The sequence below is a fragment of the Camelus ferus genome, chromosome 11 (genome assembly GCF_009834535.1).
Source record: "Camelus ferus isolate YT-003-E chromosome 11, BCGSAC_Cfer_1.0, whole genome shotgun sequence".
In the NCBI taxonomy this organism is placed as follows: domain Eukaryota; kingdom Metazoa; phylum Chordata; class Mammalia; order Artiodactyla; family Camelidae; genus Camelus; species Camelus ferus.
In genome coordinates this window covers 29,361,000-29,373,360 of record NC_045706.1, presented here as the reverse complement: position 1 = coordinate 29,373,360, position 12,361 = coordinate 29,361,000, and the positions used below count along the sequence as shown (strand labels likewise).

The following is a 12,361-nucleotide window of genomic DNA, read 5'->3' as shown; positions in this document are numbered from 1 at the left end:
ATAAATTTCAATCCAGCCTGAGTCTTAATGATCCTGAATCTGTAATAATGGGGTTAAGATACCTTTCTGTGTAGGAATAACAAGTCTAAAATGAGGAAATGAGAGGCCCTTCCAGGCACCAGGATAAAGCTGCTCCTTGACTTAATTCATCCCAAAATAGGATGGGCGCCTCAGAGAGCACTCTCCCAACACCAGGTTCCAGAAAAGAGAACCGCCCCACTGCCAGGGGTCCTCCCGGGAAGCAAACTTGACAACCTCCTCCCCTGTTCCTTTCCCAGAATGTCCTGCCTCCAAGCTCAGGCAGCCCGATTCTCTGCTGGCCCACCCCTGGTCTGTTCCCTTCCTTCGGTTCTAGGAAAGGGCTGGGCAGCCTGAGCTCAGGGAGAGGCCCAGACGCTCCTTGAGAATTCAACCCTGGCAGAGGGATCGGTGGACCCAGCCCAGCCCTGCCCTGGGTGGGAGTTCCGAAGAGCTGGTCTCTTAGGGAGTCAGGATGGGAATAAAAATTCTGGGTGGTCAGCACGGCTGAATCCTGTCTTGAATCACAAACTCAGCCCTGTCTGGTTATGCCAGGCAGCCCAGGGAGCCAGTCACAATTTAAAATTAGAGAAAAACGTGACAATGAGAAGCCAAGTTCTCGGAAGGGCACTCAGGGAGGCAGACGTTATCTGAGTTTGGAGGAAAAACTCCTGTGGTCCAAAAGGGTGTGGAGGACTGGAGCCAGGAAAGCCCTGGAAAAGTCCGCTAAATGGATGCAAAGCACTCCTTGCTGCGGAATGCTCTATACGCATGTCTGGGCCACAAGAGGACGGACCTTATGGAGGCGAAACAAAGGACAGTAGTATGTGTCAGGAGAAAGTCCAGAAGGCTAGCGTCTGGGATGAGTTAAACATGTGAGAAATGCGAATAATTATCAGGGGTAGTTTTTTGTTTGTTTTTTAATTTGTTTGTTGGTTTCTTTTTTGCTTCTTGTTCTATGATCAGAGCAAGAAACAAAGCCTACTTAGGGAAGCCAGTGTAATGCTACCACCAGCAGAGAAACGGCTCCTCACCCATGCTCTGTCAACTCCTCCATCTCAGAGAAGGTTCCTCATACAGGAAAAGATAAGATACCTCCGGTAAGAGCGACTGACAGCAGAAGACAGGTGTGGACCTAGAAGCAGAGCCACTGCCACTTTGAGTCAAGTCAGGTCTTCAGGCTCAGATGAATCAGAGCCCCAAAGTACGAGCAGGTGTCACAGATGAATCACAGTCAGTCATCCTTCAGAAACTTCAAAGAAAGGAATGGTGTTGAAAGATGAGGAAGTAATTCACTACAGGAAGGTTCAAGTAGTCTACACCAAGCAGCCTGGCATCAACATCCAGAAAAGTTCTAGCCTAGGGTATTAAATAAATGAAAACCTAGGGAAAAGGTGGCGATCACCAAGATCTGACACAGGGTCACTGGGAATAAGTACCAAACTAACAAAGTCCCTTTTCAGATTAGACTTATTGGATCAATAGTTCAGTAGAGAGTAGCTTCGCGTGAGCCAGGCTTTAACGAGTCCCATGATATTCTTGTGAATATGACATAAGAAACATGATCAATTGGATGGGTTTATATAGAGATAACTGAACCACCAGGTGGCAGGCACATGGATTTAGCCCACCATCTTCATTTTGGTCAACAACTTGTGTTTAGAGGTGACACAAATAAGGAAGGGACCACCACCCTGTCGGATGATAAAAACTGAGTTTTAGAAGTTCTTCACAGGTTATAAGATGACTCAAAGCTAACAGAGTGTAATGTAAGATGAATACAAGTGAAAGCTACATCTTTCGGGAGGAAACTGGGGTGGGGGCAGTACTTTAGTTGACCACATACTTCATGTGAACCAAGAGCCTTAAATGGTTATTGAAAAAAGTTGTCAGTTGCTCTTGATACGGTCAAGACTTGACAGCAGAAGACAGGTGTGGACTTCTGATGCTCCCCAGAGAGCCTCCAGATGGGATCCCAACCCAGCTCTGGGACCCCAAGAGAGTCCCTTCTCGTTCAGAGAGCTTCCAGAGGAGAGGCCACCACTTGGGACACCTCTTAGATCACACCTTCAGGTAACAGCCCAACAGCGTGATGCTGACACCTTAGAAACACTTTTTGGTTGACATCTGCTACCATCAAAGCTGCTTCTGTCTCAAGATGGTCCCTCTCAAAACTGGCCAGCATAAGGACCACTGCCGGTGGGGGGTGGGTTGGGAAGGAGTGGATGCCAGCATTTCAAACTGGGTGACGTCCTTCCCACCCAGTGACCTCTGACTAACAACCCAAGATCCCTGATTGGAAATGCCTGGTTGGAATGCTTTCTTAGCTCAGTCAGACAAACATATTTGGAGTTATTTATTCCAAGGAAGAGGACGTCCCTGAAGGAAATGAGTAGATGCCAAGCAGAGAATACAGCAAATCAAAATACTTCTGATGTAGTCCAAATCCTTGGCTGATGTACTTCCAGTTCAGTACCTGGTACTCAAGACCAGCCCAGAGAGAATCAGAAACAGACTCCAAAGTGGCTGGGAGCCAAGAAGGTCTAAGGTGGCTTCAGGGACCCCTCAGACCAAAGACACTGGGCTTGTCCCAAGTCATAGGACTTCTGAGCTAAAGGGGTCACTGGACATCATCTAGTTCTTACTGTTAAAAGGCGAGGGGTGGGTATGGAGATGCCTAAGGGAAGCAGTGCTGCACAGTTCCCTAAAGTTATGAAGAATTCAAATACCCTGGTCTCCAAAGTATTTCCAACATGCGTGTTTTTTTTTTCCCATCACGTACTATTTGGTTATTTAACAGAGGAACCAAAAGGTTCACACCAGTCACCCCTCATCCCCTGTGAATGATGAGTGGACCTTCCAGTCCTGGAACTGACCCTGAAGTACTCTGGACCAAGGGTGAGGGGTAGAGAGTTCAGATGATCCGCAGTGAACTGGGACCAACCTCACAAAGCTGAATCATCTGTGAACAGGTGGTAAGGGAACAAGCTACACCCCACCCTTTGTCACGCTGAGACTTAACTCTAAACCGAACATTCTAAATCTCAAATACCGTCCAAAAACTCAGAGGTAAGTTTTAGAGATAGAAAATAAACAAACAAACATTTCTAGACACCTCACCTTGTATCCCACACTCCAGGGATGGGTCTAGAAAACCAAGAGATTACTTTTTTTTTAATGTTTTAAAATTTTAATTAATTAACTAATTAATTTAATGGAGATACTAGAGATTGAAACCAGGACCTTGTGCATGCTATGCATGTGCTCTACCACTGAGCTATACCCTCCCCCTTACAGGTTTTTAATGATACAAAATGGTTCAGATAAGTGTCCACTTTCTCTCTTCTGAGGCTTCCCTTTTCCAGGGCCCTGTCAGTTCTTCTGCTGCTCCAGGAAGGAAACTTCCATCATGCACTATTAGTCTCTAACACATGCTAAATCAGGGCAATTTGGAGACAGGAGTAGCAGTGACAGCAGCCAGGAGGGGACAGGCTGAAGCAAAAAGCACTGAGTGTTTGAAACCACAAGTTCTGAATCTGCAATTCCTCTATTTACTTAGAAACAGTTGCTGCTGCTTATCCCTAACTGAAGATAAACCAGGACAAACCCGGAAAGGGAAAGGGAAGCAGTGAGGTAAGAGCTGTTGTAAACCTGGCACCACGCAGAGGAAAAGCGCTGTCAGGACACGGTCTTCCTCTCCACAAGAAGCATGAGATAACATTCTGCTATGAATAGTGACATGAGCCTGGAACCAGGCGCTAAGCAGAGGCAGAGGCTTGTCATCTTTACACACTTAAAAGTCATCCACAGACACTTTGTAGGTTACTGTGGTACAGTGGAAAGAGCATGGCTTTTGGAGTTAGAGGTGACTCGGAGTCCCAGCTCTGCCTTGAGTGAAGCTGTGTGCCATCAGGTCAGGGACTCAACCTCTCTGAGTTTCAGTTCTCTGAGCTATGAAATGGATGAGTTGGACTAGCTGCCCTCATAGTTTTCTTTCAGTTCTAACACTCTGTTATGCTACTAAACACCGCAACAAGGCAGTTATGCCCCCTTCTACTGAACACCTTTATGTCAGTGCTCTGCGGGGTGCTAGAACACTTGCACTCAAGGAATCTTCCAACCCACAAATGCCAGCAGCCCGGAAACAAGCTTCTACAGTACAGAGGGAGAGACGGGAGGATAGGGCGAAGGGTCAGCTGACCCAGAAGAGAATAGAACAGAGGGCGACCAGGAACAGCTTTCCAGAAGTGACGCCTAGGCCAGTGCTTGAAGTAGGTAATTAGGCCAAAGGAAGGGGCAGAAGGAATAATATGTACAAAGGGACACAGGACTGGCCCAATAGGGCATGCGCACGGGGTAGGGGGGCTGTTCAGAGAGAAAGGGCCTTAGGAGCCACGTTAAGGAGAGCTGGAAGCCCCAGGCCCTTCCACCACGGTCCCCTGCTGTTCACCTTAACAGCCCCCTATATAGCCACACTCTCAGGGTCCACGTATGCCAACACCAGGTGAACCACCAGGCAACCCTCCAGCCCCGCCCCCCAGCCTGTCATTTTGGCCACAAGTCACACAGTCAAGCCACACCTGCTTCACACACTGGCTTTCTCCCTGTCACTCAGCGGGCCTCGCTTTCAACTTCAGCTCAGCCCCCCGTGCCCGGCCCACCACAGCAGCTGTTCCAAATAGTTTCCATCTTCCTCTGAGCCACAGCCGCATCACCCCACTCCCCCAACTCATGCCCTGTAGACGACTCCCACCTCCTCTGTTCTTGGGAATGACCATCCCAGCATTGCTCCCGGAGCAATCCTTCGGCCCACCTGTCTCAAGCTCCTTCCCACACAGCCCAGGTCACACTGTGCTCCCAAGTACAAAAGGAAGTGAAAACATACCACACTCAACCACCCATGTAGGCTGGAGCCCATGCACCTGCCTGGGCTCTGAAACATGCACCCAAGTGGACAAGGTATACGGATGTACCCCACAGGCCAAAAGGCGTGATGCTGATGTTATCAGCTACCCACAACCGCTGCCTGAATGAACGAGCACACGGATCTTTGCTGTTGAGGTGCAAATAATACACAGTATCTTCAGGCGCGTGAACCAAGAATGCAGCCTAGAACGCTGCCGAAAAGATCCTTTCTGTAACAACGGCAAGGCCTTCACGGACCTCTTCTCTGGTCCCTGCGTTGTTCTTAGACACACAGTCCATTTAATGCCAATCCATGCAGCACTGAGTCATTACTGTGCCATTTATTTCTGAAATAAATTTCCCAAAACCACAATATATTTACTATAAAATGTATAGTCAATAGGTATCATATATTGCATAGTATCTTACACAGGACTGTGTGTGCAGTTAGTGACTCTTCCATGCCCTCGGTGCCGTCACAGGCTCTTGGCCAACAGAAAGCAGCACAACACACACCCAGCCAACTGCTGACACAGCCCCAGCACAGAACACCGGAGCGGCCTCGGGGCACTGTCCTAGGCTGAGCACGTCCTACTACGTGTACTGTTTACTCTGCTAACACCTCTCTGCCTGTCATTTAGTTTATTCTTTGTTCTGGTCAACAATTCTGATTCATATCGGCTAAGAGATGGTACAGAAACTGTTCCTGGACCTGCTACTGAACCAAAAGCCCAGGGAGGGTAGGTGGTCCCAGGGTATGTGGCAAGTCAGGGCCCACCAGGTGGCCAGGGTGAGGGTTCCCACCTCTCATCCTCCTCGGCCTGCCCAGCATACTGAGGTCTACGGTGAGCTCTCACCCGCAAACCAAGCGATCCAAGATGCTACCTCCATTCTGGCTGCTATTTAGTTTTTGGAAGTTTACAGGAATGGTTTTAAGAGGAAAAGTGTATTATTAGAAAGAATCTGATCACAAATAGCCTGTAAAATGGGAATGATTTAAATTCACATGGTTATTAAAGTTTCAGGATGGTTTTTTGGCTTTTGTTTACATGAAGTTCCTTTCCTATAATCTACTGAACACTTTGGAAGGTACCAGGGCCCAAAAAATTAACAACTGTTTCACTAAAACATCAGTGATTTCTGTCATTCAGTTTTATACTTTTGTCTGCTTACTGTAAAAAGGAAAACTAAGAAACATTCAGGTTCCTTCAAGTTCAGTAGTTCAGTTCTATTTGAAAGGAAAAAAAGAAAACTGGAACTATTTAAGGGCAAATGTAATTAGTAGATTTGTATAAATGTTCCCAACATGGTAATTTTACAAGCAAACCACATTATACAGAGTACACAATATGTTTCAAAACTAATATAATGATTTGATATCTGCAGAGAATACTAAAAAAAAAAAATTACATTACTGCTTTCTTTCCTTCTTTCCCCCTCTTGTTTAAAAATGTACAAATGTCTTTAAGGCAACAGACATATGTTTCACTCCACAGCCAACTATTTTTCTCCCTATCATTAAAATTTAATTTCCATTATTTAAAAAAGGGGATACCAAAATGATGTTCTGTTGAACCTCAAGATCCCTTGATTCGTCAAAGATTTTAAACTGACACTGAAAGTCAGGGGCTACAAAACCAATGGTCCAAAAGGGCCAATCTGTTAACAAGTGATGGTGTGGGGACTACAGCAAACTGGGACTTATGCCCCGACATGATGGCACAAAGGCTGTTCCACCCTAGCCCATGCTGCTCCATGCAAGAATATGGCCCAGCCCTGTTAGACAGTCTAATACTCAAGAAATCAAATCATGTGAAACTTCCTGACGTTGAAAATTCTGGCCATTTACTCCAAAAACTTTAAAAACACTAGTGTTTTATGGGCAACTAGTTTGAAGGACAAGATGCTATAAACAAGATTAATTCAAGGAATAAATTCAACATCTAGAAACACAAATTTGTTAGAAAATGAAGTTTGACCTCTATATACTTTTTAATAGATATACTCTTTTTTAACCTATACTCCCCTATAATAATTTTTCTTTTGGCCGGGGGAGGAAGGAAGGAGAAATACATGAATTTGAGGGAAAAAAAATTAGCTGTTACAAAGCAAAAAGGATAAAGGTACTTCTAACATCCTTTTTAATGAAAACAATAGCAATTCATCCAGCTTTTGAGTCCACGTGGGGACAATTCCAGAAGTTGCAAATTTCATTGAAGTTATGCTGCCTGGAACATACAATTTTCCCTAAACTTTCTCTGTCTAATCAGAAATGCCACAGAGAACTATCCAGACTTTTAGAATGGCATGCTAATGGTTTGTGTGACTAAGTTAGAAGGCATGATAATTAGGTGAGGGAATGCCACCTCCTGAAAATGTAAAAGTATTCTCTCTGCCAGTTATGTAGGTTGCATATGCACACCTAAGAGGGGTTTTTTGACTCTTTCCTCGCCCCATCCCCGCCCCCAAAAAAGCACCTGAGAACCAATATCTGATCACAACAGTGGAAGTTCAGTTGTCCGAGTTCAAGCACAATTAACACAGTTGTTTTTTCAAGCATACCCCTGCAGGAACCATGTTTTATTTAATCACTGCCGTAATCAGCAGACCAGAGAAAATCTCTCTGAGTGAGGAAAACAGTGAGTCATCTCTACGTTGATATGGAGACTGCAGGATGAGGGCACTGCTGTGAAGTAGGTATCAGGTGGTGCCTTGTCTAAATCAGTCAGTGGAACAATCAGAATGTTCCTTCCCATGACATTTAGTAATCACTGGAGATGATGTTGATCACCTTGTTTTAGTGGCATCCTCAAGCACAAGCTAACATTTACTTCTCCAAACCAGGGGGGAAAACAAGGAAAGTCAAAAACTGTATCTCACTCTATTTGTAGTCACTAGATAGAAAAGGAGAAACTATCTTGTTCTTACTTGTGTTTGGCTGGCAAATGTGTCTAACTTCCTATTTGTTTTAAAAGTACAAAATCAAATGTGTAAATCTCCTAGGGAAACATCAAATCCAAGAAATGTTAGTGCTACACAAAATGGGTTATCATATCTTTGTAGGACAAAAAACACTGGCCAGAAAGCAACTTTATGAACCTCTGGTAACACAAACCAATATGGCAGCCTGCTTTTGGACAATGACACCTGCAGAAACTGCCTCCCAAACAGCACATACTCCAGACAGCGTGGTGATTAGTACCATCGGTTGCAGGCGCTGAATTCTAGCCTTCACTTTCAGAGTCACAATTTATGCAAGTTCCATTTTGAATGTTTTCTCACAGTAGCTGAGATTAAGACAAGGAAAATGAGTCTGGGACAATTATTTTAATTTGACTTAACTCTGGGGTTAGGAACTATCAAGAACAACTCATTCCAGATCCCACGTTCTGCTCCACAAACGCATAAGACTTTGCTCTAAAGGGCAGCAGGGAGATGTCCAGCTAAAACGAACATAATTTGTGGCTCAACTCATGGCAACTATACCCCATTCTGAATCCACATTTGTCTAAAGTAGCTGAATAAAATACTGGCCAGAAACAGCCTTAAATTCTTTTTGAAAGAAGGGAGGGAGGAATGAAATTGACCTGACTGCCATACCCCTAACACACAAAAATTTGAAACTCAAGTTAAAGAAGTGGTAGGGAACAGAATTTGCCACCCCAAAACATGTCCCTTGGCATATAATTATCTTGAGCTGGTTACAGTTTCTGAAACAGCAGATATGAGAAAAACTCTTGAAAACCAAAGAGGAGCTACCTTTTTATAAGAAACACATCTATAAGGGAAATCTCCCTAGCTGTGACAGGAAGAGGAGGATGATCAGATCCCTAGAAACTCTTATCAGTGGAGAAGGCAATGACTAATCTGCATAACAGCTCTACCCAAGCTAACAGAGCTTTTCCAGGTCACCTCCCATAACTGACTCTCACCCTCTTTTTGTCTTTAGCTGAGGATGGTATTTAAAGTGAGGGCTTTGGCCATTTGGAGGAGTTACTCAGTTTTCCTGGGTCTCTCCCATGTACACATTAGTAAGCTTTTGTTTGGTTTTCTCCTGTTAATCTGTCTCACATCAATTTAATTCTTAGACCAGCCAGAAGAACCTAGAAGAGTAAAGGAAAATTTCTTCCCAAAGCTTAGTCCCAAATTGATCAACATGAGGCCTCAGGACAAATAAAGGCAACAGACAGTGATGGGCAATGATCTTGGTCAACATATACATTGAGCAAGAACACTGATAAAATCAAGTAGTGAAGGAGCTTTACATTTTTCTAGATCATTTATTAAGCCTAAAAGGGATATGGTTATACTTTTAAAAGGTAATGCATAAACAGGATACCAACAAATTTAGAAGTACAAAAGGGTATAGAATGAAAAGTTTCCTTCCTATTCCACTGCCCTCATCTCTAGCAGCTCCTCTTGAGATGGTCCACATGCACACAAGCAATGAAGCACTATCTGCATACCTGGATTTTTTTTTTTTTAACTTAAGGCAGATACCATCATTTTTTTAAAAAATGACCCACCACTCTTAAGGCTCCAGGGGCAGGGAAAGGTATCATCTCTTTTTTTTTTTTCCCTCATTCCTGACATCACTTACTAAAAAGGAAACAGGAAAGAGAAATCCTCCCCGCTATGACTGTCAGTCAGTTTCAGTCTTTTTCATTTTATTTAGGTTCCACTCTGAGAAAAGATGACAAATGAAAACCAGGGTTGGTGTCAATCGTCATGAATAACATTCCACTGAAACCTTCATTTTGCCCTAAGCCAATGGTGAAAGATACAGAATGCTATACAATCAGTGCTCATTTTCCAGAGATTAGGTGCCCCAGAAGTCTCACTGAGACTATTTTCACTGAAACACAAGGGTCTTGAGATATACAAAAAGCAGAGCTGAGGCTGCCCGTTGCCCAAGCAATTTGAAACAACACATTTTAGAATGCTGCTTATCACATTGCCCTCAACAGCTGCACTGGTTTCTCATTCTTCTGTCATACCCACAAAAAGCCTTAAAAAACCAAGCCTGGAGAAGAAGTGGAAACATTTTTCAAAGCAGAGAATCCTGAGGATATTCAAAAGCCTCTGGAGAGTTAGGGCAGTCAGAGACAGTGGGTCCTAAAGCCCAGCGAGAGGGAGGGCTTTGAGTTGCTACTGTCGGGAGGAGGCAAAAGTGTCTATGGGGCCAGAGATAACCAGACTAAAGAAACTTACCAGGTAACCTGAAAATGCAAAAACCAAGGCACTCAGAGAATATGCAGGAAGCTCAGTGGGGCAATTTCTCTGGAAAGTGGACAAAATCAATACAGAGGAGCTGTATTTTGTGCCAGAAGCCAACAAACAGATGAAAATGTATGTTCAAACTGATTTTCTCATATCAGTTGATGACAGTTAAGGGGTATGGGTGGTCCTGAAACACACATGTCTACTACAACCATCACTGTATCTGCTGCTTTATTACCTTGCAGCATTTATCCTTGGTATTTCAAAGATATCCTAAATGTTTCCTAAATTGTGGTCCTGCAAATCATGGTGCCTGTTTGGTCTTTTCAGAAAATTATATCACAACTGTCACTGAAAAATTACTGATTTTCAGGCATTGTTCTTCACTTAGTGAACCTTCATTTAATGAACTTTTGGACGACATGATTATAGGTTGAAAAAAAATCTCAAGTGTATTAACAGTGAATTAAACTTCATCAAAATGGCTTGTAGACATTCTAGTGCACATAAAGAACAGTGTAGTTTATAGGCTGTTATTGGCAAAGGATGCTGGATCCTTCTGCTTGCCAGCCAAAGACAGCCATGTGCCAACTGCATAAATGCAGATGATAATTCACTCAGCTGGTCACATTTTAAATCATGCAATTCTAAAACGAATTTTCTTGATTTGGGGGAGTCAGAGTATTTTGATTTTCTTTTTTACATAAGGTGAGGCTTTATTACTACTTTTATATCATTATCTCATTTGAATAATTTATACTGCATTACATGAAATATTCCATATTCATTAGCGTGTGTCTTCATTTACTTCTTTAGTAGGGGTTTTACATGGAAAATCCAGTTTACCTTTCTTTTCTTTGTCCTAATCCCACCTGTCCCTCCTTTTTCGCCTTAAGTGATCTCATGTAGTCTTGGAGCTTCAAATACCATCTACGTGCTGATGACTCTCAAAAGTACCATTTTCAGCCCCAGCCAACTCTAAATCTTTAATGAGAATATCAAATGGGCATCTCAAACTTCATATGCACAAACAGAACACTCAGGATCCCCCCAAACCTTTCTCTTTGCTCCCCATTTCAATAAACAATGCCATTCACTCAGCCAAAAACACTGGACTCATTCTTGACTTTTCTTTTTTTTGCTCACAACACACCCCCAATCCAGCCGGCTCTACCTTCAAAATATACCCTGAGCTTGATGAGTACATGTCATTCTACAGCCACCATGCTAGTCCAAGCTGCTCCCTTATCCCTTGCCTGCACCACTGAAGGGCCTCCTGCAGGTCACACTGATTCTATTCTTGCCTCCAAAGTCTATTCTCCATTCAGGACTCAGAAATACATTTAAGGCACAAAGAAGATCACATCACTATTCTACTCAAACTTCTCGAATGGTATCCAACTCCTTATCAGGCCTAAAAGATCTGGCTCCCACCTACCACTGATCTCATTTCATATCACTCCCTCCCCACAACTACCCCCAGCTCAAGGCCAGCCACACTGGCCACCTTCCTGTTCCTCTACCATGCCAAGCTCAGCCTCCATCAAAGGCCTTGCTTTTTGCTTGCTATTCCCTCTGCCTAAACCCTTCTCCCCAGATCCCATCACTTCATTCAGATCTCTGCACAAAATCCACCCTCCAACCTCTTTCACACAAAGTTTATCTGACCCTTTTCAAAAAGAGTCCTTCACATTTACTACTATCTGAAATTATATTCTCTATTTAGCTATTTCCTTCATTCATAAAAGAGTATTTAGTGAGACCCACCACGTTTATGTGCAAGGTGCTCTTCTAGGAGCCAGGAACATAGCAGTGAAGAAGATAAACAAAGATCTCTGCCCTTGTGGAGGTCACATTTTGCTTGTCACCCCACTTGAATCTAAGCTTCAGTCTGTAACCGAGTCCTCAGTGCCCAGAGCAGCACCTTGGCCCGGAGTGGGCATTAATACACATTTGCCGAATGGCTAAAGTGTCCCACCCATCTGAGACCATCTGCTTTCCTGAGAACTCCTACCACAGAGCTCTTCCTAACAGATGGGACTCAGTTAAGGGACCCAGAATGTCCGAATCCCTTTAGACACAGCAATGGGGACAGTCAACCTCCCATGCCAGAGCTGGGTCCCTAATCCTGGGCCTGACTGCCTGCCCCTCCTTTGTCCCACCCTAGCCCACTGCAAGCTCCCCAGGTGGCCACACCACTAGGCAGTGTCCCACTGGG

At 44.1% G+C, this 12,361-nt stretch overlaps 1 protein-coding gene across 5 annotated transcripts in view; it reads right to left on the bottom strand.

The window, feature by feature from the left end:
- SORBS1 (sorbin and SH3 domain containing 1) overlaps positions 1-12,361 on the bottom strand; it is a 208,338-nt gene that overhangs the window by 138,073 nt on the left and 57,904 nt on the right. The window lies entirely within an intron of this gene.